The following is a 14,053-nucleotide window of genomic DNA, read 5'->3' as shown; positions in this document are numbered from 1 at the left end:
TGCCTGGCGTGCTCTGGTCCATGGGGTCACGAAGAGTCGGACATGACTAAATGACTAAACAACAAGAAGTGGTTGGAGTGTGGGACTTAGGACCTGGGAGATCAGGGTTTAAATCCCCACTCAAGCCATGAAGCTCACAGGGGGAACCTTGGGCCAGCCACTGTCGTGCAGCTTAGCCTAACTCACAGGGTTGTTGTGAGGGGAGGAATGGTGAGGAAGAGGTGAAGCACACATACATACGGATGTAATAATATAGAAATACATGGCAGTGGCCTGAGCACTCTGCCCTCCCATCGAATATGTCAGCCTTTTGCCCATGCACTGAAGGCTCTGCAGGGTTATTGAGGGGCAAATTTGCCAATTTTAGACCCTCCCAGCTTTTCATTTTACTAGGCATAAGATCAGTTCTCCACATTCCCACATCAGGTGTTTTTTTAAGTGCTCACATCGATTCGTTTTAGAGCAAATTTCTCCCATTATAAACAATTTTGCCAATATACACTTTTTGGGTAGCTGGTTCCTCCCAGTCTAGTGCCACCTTCATTCATCTATGCAGTTGTAGTCACACTTTACCAAGCATATGTCTTTTTTTGGTACACATTATTTGGCTGGGGAAATTGCATTGCAAAATTCAGAGAAGTGCAAATTTCAAAGGACGGCCCTGTTTTGGTTCCTTTATAGTTTTAGAAAGTACGAATTGGATAAGTTTCCTTTTAAATTCTGAATTGAAATTCTCCTCCATCCACACTGCAGGGTCACAATATATCTAATAAACAAACAAACAAACAAACCATACTAGTATATGTCCTGACAAACAAAATGGGGACTAGAGTGTTCAACTGGGTTCTGCAAGAGCAGGGTTCAAATCCTCACTCGGCCATGAAACTCACTGGGTGAGCTCAGATCAGTCACTCACTCTCAGCCTAACCTACCTCTCAGGGCTGTTGTACGGATGAGAACTATCTAATAGCACCAAAGAGAAAACTGGACTGGTTGCATATTGAATAACATTTATTGATTCATTGGAAGGGATTCTTCTTCTTGACAACGGAAGAAGGTCCTTGCAGCTGATCTGGGCTCCTCACACACCTCTTCTTGCAAATGGAGTGCAGCACTTGTTCATCGTTTTGTTCGGACAGTTGTTGTTGTTGAACACGAGGCCCGAGGGACATCGGGACTGAACATCAAGGCAGTATCCCCGGCCTTCGTTGCAGATAACGACTTGCGCCAAATTCTTCACTACTTCCCCCTGTCTGTGCGCTGCGTACAAAGAGTTGGTGATGGAGAGGCCTTTAGGATTCGGTTATCATCACAAAAATATACAAAACAGGGCTGCTGATTTTCTCTTTTGAATGTTTTAAAGAGTTGCTTTTACCTTTTTCCAGATAATTTTATTCTTTTATTCTCCTGGTAAACCACTTGGAGGTTCTCCCCCACTTCAAGTGGTGAATAAATATTATGAAATAAACAATAAACATAGAAATAACTAGTTACAGGTAGGTAGCTGTGTTGGCATGCAATTGTCGAAACAAAATTTAAAAAATCCTTCCAGTAGCACCTTAAGGTAAAGGTAAAGGGACCCCTGACTGTTAGGTCCAGTCGCGGACGACTCTGGGGTTGCAGCACTCATCTCGCTTTACTGGCTGAGGGAGCCAGCGTACAGCTTCCGGGTCATGTGGCCAGCATGACTAAGCCACTTCTGGCGAACCAGAGCAGAGCATGGAAATGCCGTTTACCTTCCTGCCAGAGCGGTACCTATTTATCTACTTGAACTTTGACGTGCTTTCGAACTGCTAGGTTGGCAGAGTAGCACCTTAGAGACCAACTAAGTTTGTTATTGGTATGAGCTTTCGTGTGCATGCACACTTCTTCAGATACAGTGTGCATGCACATGAAAGCTCATACCAATAACAAACTTAATTGGTCTCTAAGGTGCTACTGGAAAGAATTTTTTTAATAGAAATAATTAAATGAAGACCCAGGACATTAAAAGTCCAGCATATTAAAAACAGCATCAATGTGTCTGGAATGTATTTATCCGCTAGTCTGATTCATAAAGCGATACATCGCTTTCCCCTTCAGCACAAACAAAGCCCTGTCTCTGTATCCCCAGATGAAGATCCATACCTGAGATCAGGAGCTCAGGGTTTTAAAACATGAGCAAAAATTCACACTTGTGCGTATGGGCGACTCATTGAATATCTCTCACTCTTACAACGTACAGTTACAGATAGGTAGCCGTGTTGGTCTGCCATAGTCAAAACAAAAAAAAAAATTTTTTTCCTTCCAGTAGCACCTTAAAGACCAACTTTAAGGTGCTACTGGAAGGAAAAAATTTTTTTTTTGTTTTGTTCTTACAACGTATTGTGTTAACACCACAGTTGGATGGAAGAGTTCAGAAGCGACTGAAATCTTCCTGTGGATTGGCAGTCATTAGCTGGCAGGGTTGCCATATGTCCTCTTTTTCCAGGACACATCCTCCTTTTCGTGGGTAGAGTCATCATAGCGATCCATAGTTAAAAATAGAAGTCGGCAAATGTGTCCTCTTTTTTTGCTCATCAAAATATGGCAATCCTAGCAGTACCTGACTGACTCCAGCTGCTGAAAAGGCTAGAGACCATATAGGCAGAGAGTCCTGGGAGACCTGTCCTCTGCCTTACAGACCTTTTCCCACCTGGCCTGGGAGGACAGGACCTGGACTGACTCCAGCTACAAAAGCTAAAGTTGCTGAGGTATTGTCTGGAGAGGGTTGTTGGGGGTGGTTGATGCTGTTATTATTATTTTTATATCTTTATTTTAGATCAAATGATTTATATCGAAATTGTTCATTTTGGTTCTGTACTTTTTGATGTTTTGTTTATTGTTTATGACTACATTAAAACATCAAATAGTATCAGAGACTCATAGAACTGTATAGCTGGGAGGGACTCCGAGGGTCAAATAAAGCAATCCAGAAAAAAATCAAATATATAGTATACATTCAAAACAATATAATTAAACTAAAATATTAAAGATTTCAAAACAAAACGTTGCAAAAGAGGCCAGTATAGAATGCACATGCAATGCAGCTAAGTTAACAAATACACTTAAACATTTCAAAAGTCAACATTATTGAAGGAAGTAAAATGTGAAATGCTCATTTAAAGCAGCATAATGAACTAGAGCACAAAATATTGTCATAAGCATAGGAAACTTACCTTAAGCATAAGAATAATCAGAACTGCTCACTTACCTGCAATAGTACTGAAGACAAGAAGAACCTGTACAGCTAGACTGAGGTAAAGAAACATCACGGCTGGAGTTTTCTCTGAGTTTTCTCTGACGCCCAGAGGAAAGAGACTCTAAGGCACAGGGAAGGCAACTTTGCATGCAGCTAGGAGGTTCCCTCTATTTATAAAGTTGCAGTGCCCACACAGTGTTGAAATAAAACTATATGTTTCTGCATCGGAGCGGGGAATATTGCGAGCAGGTATTCCTTGCAACTTTGTCTTTTGACATCGGAACAACAAATATCTCCCTCACATCTATTTTATCCTAAGTACATTTAAGTACTTAGTACTTAAATGTACTTAGTACGAAGTACACACGGGTGGCGCTGTGGGTAAAACCTCAGTGCCTAGGACTTGCTGATCGTAAGGTCGGCGGTTCGAATCCCCGCGGTGGGGTGAGCTCCCGTCGTTCGGTCCCAGCTCCTGCCCACCTAGCAGTTCGAAAGCACCCCTAAGTGCAAGTAGATAAATAGGTACCGCTTTATATAGCGGGAAGGTAAATGGCGTTTCCATGTGGAGCACTGGTGCTGGCTCGCCAGTTGCAGCTTCGTCACGCTGGCCATGTGACCCGGAAGTGTCTTCAGACGGCGCCGGCTCCCGGCCTCTTGAGCGAGATGAGCGCACAACCCTAGAGTCGGTCATGACTGGCCCGTACGGGCAGGGGTACCTTTACCTTTACATTTAATTTAGGGACGCGGGTGGCACTGTGGGTTAAACCACAGAGCCTAGGACTTGCGAATCAGAAGGTTGGCGGTTCGAATCCCCACAACGGGGTGAGCTCCCATTGGTCGGTCCCAGCTCCTGCCAACCTAGCAGTTCGAAATACGTTAAAGTGCAAGTAGATAAATAGGTACCACTGTACGCTGGCTCCCTCGGCCAATAAAGCCAGATGAGCCGCAACCCCAGAGTCAGTCACGACTGGACCTAATGGTCAGGGGTTCCTTTTATATTTAATTCATCTGGACACTTTTCTGTGTTGTGTTCCAGGCGTTGCTGCTTATTTGCGCATCGATTAACAGATATAATAATAATAATAATAATAATAATAATAATAATAATAATATCTGTTAATCAATGTGCAAATAAGCAGCAACGCCTGGAACACAACACAGAAAAGTTTTTTCCATAGACAATTCTTAGGAAAGTGTTGGGAAAGATTGAGGGCACAAGGAGAAGGGGACGACAGAGGACGAGATGGTTGGACAGTGTTCTCTAATATACTAACATGAGTTTGACCAAACTACGGGAGGCAGTAGAAGACAGGAATGCCTAGTGTGCTCTGGTTCATGGGGTCATGAAGAGTCGGACACGACTAAATGACTAAACAACAACAACAACAACAAATTTTATTTATACCCCATCCTCCCCGGCCGAGACCGGGCTCAGGGCAGCTAACACCAAATATATAATACATTAAAAACACAAAATCAAACGATTGGTTTAAAATACAATTCGAATCACATTTAAAATCAAAATAAAATTAAGTGGGAACCCATGAATCATAACCATAGGGGTAAGGAATTAAAAGTTCACCAGGCCCGGCCACCTGTGCTGGTCCCATATGGGCCAATGGAAAGAGCCAAGGAGGCCACTTACATACAGGGTCCCATAGAAGGAAGGGGGTCAGACTGGACCTGGACCGAAGGTCTCGTGGAACAGCTCCGTCTTGCAGGCCCTGCGGAAAGATGTCAAATCCCGCAGGGTCCTGGTCTCTTGCAATAGAGCGTTCCACCAGGCTGGGGCCAGGGCTGGTCTAGCATTTCCCGCCTTTTGCAAATGCTGCTGTCAATTTCACGATGGCTGGACAGAAAGGAAGTGAAAAGTCGGTTAGCAGCTTCATCATAATGCAGCTGGACGCAATCACTTGCAGTTGGCCTGTTCACAGAATCATAGAATTGGAAGCAGTTGGAAGGGACCGCGAGAGTCATCAAGTTCAACCCACTACAATGCTGGAATCTCAGCTAAAGCATCCCTGACAGATAACCATCCAACCTCTGCTTAAAAACTGGCAAGGAAGGAGAGTCCACCACCTGCCAAAGGAGACTGCTCCATTGTCGAACAGCTCTTACTGTAAGAAAGTTCTTCCTGATGTTTATTTGGAAAACCCCTTCTTGTAACTTGAAGAGGTATTCCTCATAGGAATATACAGGTGTCTCCTGCTACTATGGTGTAATAATGGTGATGTTTCACAAAGCAAAACTGACCTGTGAAAACTCTACACAGGAATGCCACGAAACCTTCTGAAGATATTATATACAGTGGTACCTCGGGTTAAGAACTTAATTGGTTCTGGAGGTCCGTTCTTAACCTGAAACTGTTCTTAACCTGAGGTACCACTTCAGCTAATGGGGCCTCCCGCTGCTGCCGCACAATTTCTGTTCTCATCCTGAGGTAAAGTTCTTCATCCGAGGTACTATTTCTGGGTTAGCGGAGTCTGTAACCTGAAGCATCTTTAACCTGAAGCATGTGTAACCTGAGGTACCACTGTATTTTCAAATTTCGGCTAAAGGAGTGCATCATTAAGAAAATCAATTTCATCTGCTTTTCATTTCACTGCATGATTAATCATTAAAGAGTTTATCTGGAATGAAACTATCGAGAAAAGTTGCATTGCCAAAATCTGGCTGGATGAGACAGAGGGCCTGTTTTTATTCAGTTGCATCTCTCTGATTCAAAGTTGAGCTGGAAAAGATTCATGAAAGGACCAAAATGAACAAGGTGCTGGTGCAATTCCCTGTGAAGAAAGCTTGCAGCATTGGGTATTTTGGGGGAAAAAATCAGTGTCAAGGGGGTAGTAGCCTAGCATGGGGAGCTCAGGGACAATTGCCCTTGGTGCAAAATTGTTAGAGCTGCGAAATTTCAACACCCGCTGCTGCCTCAATGCAACTGTGCACTTCCATCACTGGACTCAGTTGAAAACAGATTTTTCCATGCGAACCAGGAAGTGACCTCTCCAGACAACGGAACGACTCGTCTTTTCTTATGTCTGTGGCTGCGATCTCCTGGGCGATGTGGACGCCATTAGGCAGTTGAATGTGCATGTGTACTCTGTCTGTTTTTCTCTGTCCCAGCCACCCCCTCCACATGGCCCCGGGCACTGGCAACCCACGCTACACCACTGCAAAGGGGGAAATGATAGAGGTGTGTAAGATTATGCATGGTGTGGAGAAAACGGATGAGGGAAAAAACCTCTCTCATGATATTAGAGCCTATTGAGGTCACCCATGGAAGCTGAATGCTGGGAGACTGACAGACAAAATAAATACAGTGGTGTCAGACTTGCGTTCGACCGAGCTCCTCCGAGCTCGCCTCCGATGATGATTAACAACCTGAGCCTTTGATAAGGCTCCAAACACGTTCCCATTACGCAGAGTATCCAGCACAGGGAAGAGATGAGAAGTTTGAGCTACATGCTAAGAGTTTTATCGGTAAGCTACACAGACAGAAAAGAAATACATCCTCTCTCTGTGAGAGCAGAGAGAAATTGAAAAACAAAGGAACAGGAAACCAGTAACATCACATCCGTCTCCTGTCTTCCGTGAGACTTCCAATAGCCTGGAATCCCTGGAATGTAAACAGAGTCCTGTGACTCCAAGAGCACTGCACAGTGGCAACACACAGAAACTAACAAGTGGTACCTCATGTTGCGTAACCTCCAGGTTATGGAAACTTTGGCTTATGGCTGTGGCTGTATACACATCTGGGCTTCATCACTCACTCATGTGCAGAAGCAGTCTGCACACCATGTGCATGTGCAGAAGCCTTCTACCGCGCTGTGCGTGTGTGCAAAAGTGACGCCTCTAGTTACGGATTTTTCGGGGTGCGTATGGCACCCCGAAACAAATTAAATCTGTAACCAGAGGTACCACTGTACTACTTCTCATAACACAGAATTAAATGATGGAATTTGCTCCTACAAGAAGTAGTAATGGCCATCAGTTTGGCCTGATAGCTTGGGCCTTGATCCAACAGCCAGCCTTTTCTTATGAGATATCCAGTGTTCTATAAATGTCAGCTTCGTGTAAATACCAATTTGGACATTTCAAGGCCATATATCAATATATATGTTTAAATTAAGATGGATGCATCAATGGTTGATGTACTTTTTATGTGAGCTGATGGAGGGGAGGTAATGTTCCTCTCTTTCACTTTTTCTTTCCCTGTTTTTCTCCCCCCTCTTTTCCTCTTTCTTTGCTACAATTTGATATATGAAATAAATTATACAAAGCATCAAGTGTGAAAGGGAGTGCAGTTTCAACGGGCACAGGCAGCAAACACAGTGCCCTCCAGATTTTGCTGGACTACAAATCCCATCATCCCCCATCATTGGCCCCATTGGCTGAGGTAATCGACATTGTAGTCTAAAGATATCTGCAGGTAAGGTTGGCTGCTCCTGCATGAAGGATTTTGCTGGTGTAAGCATCCAGCTTACTGCCTAACACAGTTCCTGAGCGAACAATGTTTCTGATCTTGATGTTTGATTTGGTTGCCAGGACCTTGACTTGAATGAGATGAAGAAGAAAACAAGAAAAAGAGCTTAGTTTGCAACACAGAGCAAGAGGGAGAGGCTTCAGTTAAGGATGAAGCCACCAAGGGACTATTATGACATGTTCTGTCATGTGCCTTGTGACACAAACTGCCCATTGCCGAAAACTCTAAAGCAACTTCTTTTTATTAACAACAGTTAGACCACAAGGGAAACTGTCAGGCACTAGATCACTCTTTCTTCAGTGCCAAAGGAGCACATTTAGAATGCTGTGTACTGTTCTGGTTAGCTCACCTCAAAAAGGATGTTGCAGAGTTGGAAACAGTTCAGAGAAGGTCATCAAAATTACCAACGTGATGGAGCAACTCCCCTATGAAGAAAAGCTACAGCATTTCGGACCTTTTTATTTAGAGAAAAGGTGAGTGAGAGGCAAAGTGATGGAAGTTTATTAAATGATGAATGAGATGTTGTTGTTGTTGTTTAGTCATTTAGTCGTGTCCAACTCATCGTGACCCCATGGACCAGAGCATGCCAGGCACTCCTGTCTTCCGCTGCCTCCCACAGTTTGGTCAAACTCACGCTGCTAGCTTCTTACAATCCAGGTTCCTATGCAACATTTTTCTTTACAACATTGGACTTTCCTTTCGCTTCCAGGCATATCCGCAACTGAGCGACCTTTCGGCTTTGGCCTAGCCACTTCATCAGCTCTGAATCTACTTGTACTTGTCCTCCACTCTTCCTCAGTAGCATGTTGGATGCCTTCCGACCTGAGGGGCTCATCTTCCAGCGCCATAACTTTTATATGCCTGTTGTCTTTGTCCATGGAGTTTTCTTGGCAGGGATACTGGAGTGGCTTGCCGGTTCCTGCTCTAGGTGGATCACGTTTGGTCAAAACTCTCCACTATGAGCTGTCCACAGCATAGCTCATAGCTTCTCTGTGTTATTCAAGCCCCATCGCCACGACAAGGCAGTGGTCCATAAAGGGCATGAATGACATAGAGAAAGTATAAAATATGCCCCGCCCCACACAATCAATCACAGGACATGATGCATGCACACCATTTGAAAGTATACCTGAAGGAGCGTCTCCACCCCCATCATCCAGCCCGGACACTGAGGTCCAGCTCTGAGGGTCTTCTGATGGGCGGGGTATAAATAATAATATCATCATTATTATCAGTATTATAATGGCAATGCCTATCAACGTGAAGGAGCCCTCAAATATTTTACAGGGCTGGGCAAAGACCCCCTTGGCTCCTAGGAGTTATCTCCTTTGCTCTCTCATGATGCAAGAACTCATGGCCTACCAATGAAGCTGAATGTTGGAAGATTCAGGACAGATGAAATAAATTACTTATTTACTCAGCACATAATTAAACTATGGAACTCACTTCTGCAGGAGGCAGGGACGGCCATCAACTTGGATGGCTTTAAAAGAGGATTAGACCAACTCACGGAGGAGACAGCTATTGTTGTTGTTTAGTCATTTAGTCGTGTCCGACTCTTCGTGATCCCATGGACCAGAGCATGCCAGGCACTTCTGTCCTCCACTGTCTCCCGCAGTTTGGTCAAACTCATGCTGGTAGCTTTGAGAACACTGTCCCACCATCTCGTCCTCTGTCGTCCCCTTTTCCTTGTGCCGTCCATCTTTCCCAACATCAGGGTCTTTTCCAGGGAGTCTTCTCTTCTCATGAGGTGGCCAAAGTATTGGAGCCTCAGCTTCAGGATCTGTCCTTCCAGTGAGCACTCAGGGCTGATTTCCTTCAGAATGGAGAGGTTTGATCTTCTTGCAGTTCATGGGACTCTCAAGAGTCTCCTCCAGCACCAGAATTCAAAAGCATCAATTCTTCGGCGATCAGCCTTCTTTATGGTCCAGCTCTCACTTCCATACATCACTACTGGGAAAACCATAGCTTTTACTATATGGACCTTTGTTGGCAAGGTGATGTCTCTGCTTTTTAAGATGCTGTCTAGGTTTGTCATTGCTTTTCTCCCAAGCTATTGTTGGCTACAAGCTATTATGAGTATGCTCTACTGCCCCAGTTGGGAGTCATCAGTTCTTCTAAATACCAGTTGCTGGATACCACAGGAGGGAGGAGTGCACTTGTGTTCGTATCCTGCTTGCTGGTTTCCCACAGGGATCTGGTTGGCCACCGTGAGAACAGGATGCTAGACCAGATGGGCTATTGGCCTGATCCAGCAGACTCTTCTTGTGTTTTTAATCATTCTTATCTTCTTGATCATCTGGTTGCCCTTCTCCAAACATTTCCAATATCCAGAAATGGTGAGACCTTTTTTTTGCCATCCTGGTTCCAGGTTGTCTACTTTGCTATCCATCATTAGTCTCACATCAAGCAGACCCATTTAGAATACCAATACCCATTAGCTTAAAGGTAAAGGGACTCCTGACCTTTAGGTTCAGTCGCGGACGACTCTGGGGTTGCAGCACTCATCTTGCTTTACTGGCCGAGGGAGCCGGCATACAGTTTCCGGGTCGTGGCCAGCATGACTAAGCCGCTTCTGGAGAACCAGAGCAGCGCACAGAAATGCTGTTTACCTTCCTGCCAGAGTGGTACCTATTTATCTACTTGCACTTCGACGTGCTTTCAAACTGCTAGGTTGGCAGGAGCAGGGACTGAGGAATGGAAGCTCACCCCGTCACGAGGATTTGAACAGCCGACCACCTGATCAGCAAGCCCAAGGCTCTGTGGTCTAGATCACAGCGCCACCCATGTCCCTGTATGAACATTAGGAACACCCTATACTGGCATTGTAGCTATCCAGAGAATAGAAGTGAAGAACCCACATCCACCCATTAGCTTAGGTTCATTCAATTTAATGAGTCAGTTTGGAGTAAAACCTAATTGGCTGCAACTCATGAAATATAAAGGAAACCAGCACCTGAAACACAGAACAAGCAGCAATTATAGGATAAAGGCATATGGAAACCTCAGGAGGGATGCCTAGCTAAATAAATTGTGTGCAGTGTCTGGAGGGAGAGGGAGAGAGTTCAGCTGCTGAAAGGGATATTTGCAAGAAATACCTGTTTGCAATGTTTCCCATTCGGGTGCAGAAACGTATAGATTTATTTCAACATTGCATGGGCATTGCAACTCTATAAGTAGAGGGAACCTCCTAGGTTCATTCAGAGTCAACTTCCCTCTGCCTTTGAACGTCTTCCCCCAGCAGTCAGAGAGATCTCAGAGGAACCCCTAGTCATGAGGTTTCTTTATCTCAGCTTTGCTGTGGTCGTTCTTGCCTTCAGTGTTGCTGCAGGTAAGTGGGCAGTTCAGGCTGGGAACTGAAAAGAGAGGACCTGTGAGAACATGCATTTAAAAACTGAGTGGCTGTAATTGTGACGGATCTACAGGGGGAGGTAATCCCTGCTGGGACCTGTATCCTAAAAAAAGGAAGAATCCTACTAAGTTGCCGTCACAGGCTGACCCTGACCTGAAGACTCTTGGGCAAGGGGTAATTGGTCTTTTTTGAGCTGGGGACCACATTGACCCACGGTCAACCCTCCAAGATATTGAAGATTGCTTCCTAGAGCCAATTGGTAGCTGCTTACTTTTGCTGAGCACACTCCTTTGTTGCATATTTAGCAGATTAATTGCGCTGCAGAAAGCATGCTGGGGAAACAATGAAGAAATGCAAAAATATATTTTGCTTGGATTTAATTACAAAAACACCTCTTACATTAAATCTGTAAGTATGACCCATTCACCAGGGAACTGATAGAGGTACACGCTGCTCTTTATACACCATACCCAATTGCTGACACAGCTTAATTAACACAACTTAACAGCACCTGCTATTCTGCGTCACAGCGGTAAAACTAGGTCATGATATTTACTCTGGCCTTTAAAGAGATACGCATCTTGTGAAACAATAATGAACCTTAATATTTAAATAAACCATTAAACACCCTTCACCTGCCGCATAGGAACTACCTTCTCTTGTATCTAAACTACTCTTGCCTCAGTTTTAGCAAGAGCTATTAAAGAAATAGCATGGGATAGTCCACACAAACATACCCATTGTTTTTCTTCCAATAACCATTCATATATAAATATATAAAATTTGTTGTTTAGTCGTTTAGTTGTGTCCGACTCTTCGTGACCCACTGGACCAGAGCACGCCAGGCACTTCTGTCTTCCACTGCCTCCTGCAGTTTGGTCAAACTCATGCTGGTAGCTTCGAGAACACCATCTAACCATCTCATCCTCTGTCATTCCCTTCTCCTTGTGCCCTCCATCTTTCCCAACATCAGGGTCTTTTCCAGGGAGTCTTCTCTTCTCATGAGGTGGCCAAAGTATTGGAGCCTCAGCATCAGGATCTGTCCTTCCAGTGAGCACTCAGGGCTGATTTCCTTCAGAATGGATAGGTCTGATCTTCTTGCAGTCCATGGGACTCTCAAGAGTCTCCTCCAGCACCAGAATTCAAAAGCATCAATTCTTCGACGATCAGCCTTCTTTATGGTCCAGCTCTCACTTCCATACATCACTACTGGGAGAACCATAGCTTTAACTATACGGACCTTCATTGGCAAGGCGATGTCTCTGCTTTTTAAGATGTGCATTTGAATCTGAGGTCTGGACAGTGGGAGAGAATGAGGAGAGGCCAGCTCCTTTCTAAAATTAATTTATTAATTTATTTATTGGGGTATGTGCTGCTGTTTTGTTTGTTTTGGTAAATCTATCAAACGTAGTTTTCAAGTGCAAACCAACCTAGAAATGTTAACATTTTTTTTACCATCACAGGACCCTAAAGTCTTTCTTCTCTTTCCATGTAGGTCATGCACATATGGAAGGGAGACTAAGGCCCTGCAATGGCGGTCGGGGATACTGCCTGAATATTCAGTTCCAGTGCCCCTCAGGCCTTCAATTCATTAACAACACCTGTCCTAACCCAACGATGTTTTCTTGCTGTACTCCAGTCCAATGAAGAACTGAGTGAGGAGCCAAAAATCTGTTGTCATTTCCCACTACCATCATTCAGAAGAAGAATCCGTCGCCGCACTCTGTTCAATAAATAAACCATTGGTTCAAGGTCACTGCAACCAGGCTGGGGTTTTCTTTGGTGCTTCCTGTTCGTGGGCACATTTCATGCTTTTATAAGATTTGCTGTAACCCAGTGGGGCTGTCATAGTGGTGGCGCGTAATGCTTTCTGCTGGTTAAGAGGGTGGGACCCGAAACGACGGATTCAAATGACAAGGGAGGAGATTCCCATTAAACATGAGAAAGACCTTTCTTATGACAGGAGTTGATAGAATCATAGAATCTTAGAATTGGAAGGGATCCAAGGGTCATCTAGTCCAACCCCCTGCAATGCAGGAATCTCAGCTAAAGCAGGTGGCCATCCAACCGCTGCTTCAAAACCTTCAAGGAAGGAGAGTCCACAACCTCCTGAGGGAGGTCGTTCCACTGTTGAACAACTCCTACTGTCATAAAGTTCATTCTGATGTTTAGCTGGAATCTCCTTTCTTTTAACTTGAAGCCATTAGTTCACGTCCTACCCTCCAGAGCAGGAGAAAACAAGATAATAAGAACAAGAAGCCAGTGTGGTGTAGTGGTTAAGAGCAGTAGTCTCGTAATCTGGGGAACCGGGTTTGCGTCTCCGCTCCTCCACATGCAGCTGCTGGGTGACCTTGGGCCAGTCACACTTCTTTGAAGTCTCTCAGCCTCACTTACCTCACAGAGTGTTTGTTGTGGGGGAGGAAGGGAAAGGAGAATGGTAGCTGCTTTGAGACTCCTGAAGGGGAGTGAAAGGCGGGATATCAAATCCAAACTCTTCTTCTCTTCTTCTTCTTTTTCTTCAAGAATAAGAATAAGAATAAGAATAAGAATAAGAATAAGAATAAGAATAATTTATTCATACCCCGCCCAACAGAATATTAAAATACAGGACTCCATCAAACATTAAAAGCTTCCCTAAACAGGGCTGCCTTCAGATGTCTTCTAAAAGTCAGATAGTTGTTTATTTCCTTGTCATCTGGTGGGAGGGCGTTCCACAGGGTGGGCGCCACCACCGAGAAGGCCCTCTGCCTGGTTCCCTCTAACTTCGCTTCTCGCAGCGAGGGAGCCTCCAGAAGGCCCTCGACACTGGACCTCAGTGTTCGGGCAGAATTGTTCTTATGCATCTTCTTTTGAAACGTACCCCAGACCACTTAGGAAGCCCATGATGGAGATGAGAACTAAACTCTTGTGAGGTAGGTAAGCTGCCACATGACACAATTCCTTGGGAAATCCTGCAAAAACCTCATTGCAGTGAATGGAAGGTCTTGGTTATTTCGCTGAG

General features: G+C 44.6%; 2 long non-coding RNA genes across 2 annotated transcripts; one reads left to right on the top strand and one right to left on the bottom strand.

Annotated features, from left to right (window-relative positions):
* Positions 1-993: 993 nt before the first annotated feature.
* Positions 994-3,353, bottom strand: LOC310758940. The gene is made up of 2 exons (XR_014546116.1): positions 3,233-3,353; positions 994-1,260 (listed from the first exon to the last, which is right to left on the bottom strand). It is a non-coding gene; the product is annotated as an uncharacterized lncRNA (long non-coding RNA).
* Positions 3,354-7,894: 4,541 nt separating this feature from the next.
* On the top strand, positions 7,895-12,808 carry LOC310758806. The gene is made up of 2 exons (XR_014545933.1): positions 7,895-8,173; positions 12,548-12,808. It is a non-coding gene; the product is annotated as an uncharacterized lncRNA (long non-coding RNA).
* The last annotated feature ends 1,245 nt before the right edge of the window (positions 12,809-14,053 follow it).

Source organism: Podarcis filfolensis (assembly GCF_964270895.1).
Source record: "Podarcis filfolensis genome assembly, chromosome: 3".
In the NCBI taxonomy this organism is placed as follows: Eukaryota; Metazoa; Chordata; class Lepidosauria; order Squamata; family Lacertidae; genus Podarcis; species Podarcis filfolensis.
The sequence above is the reverse complement of the archived record's forward strand: the minus strand, read 5'-3'. Positions and strand labels throughout refer to the sequence as shown.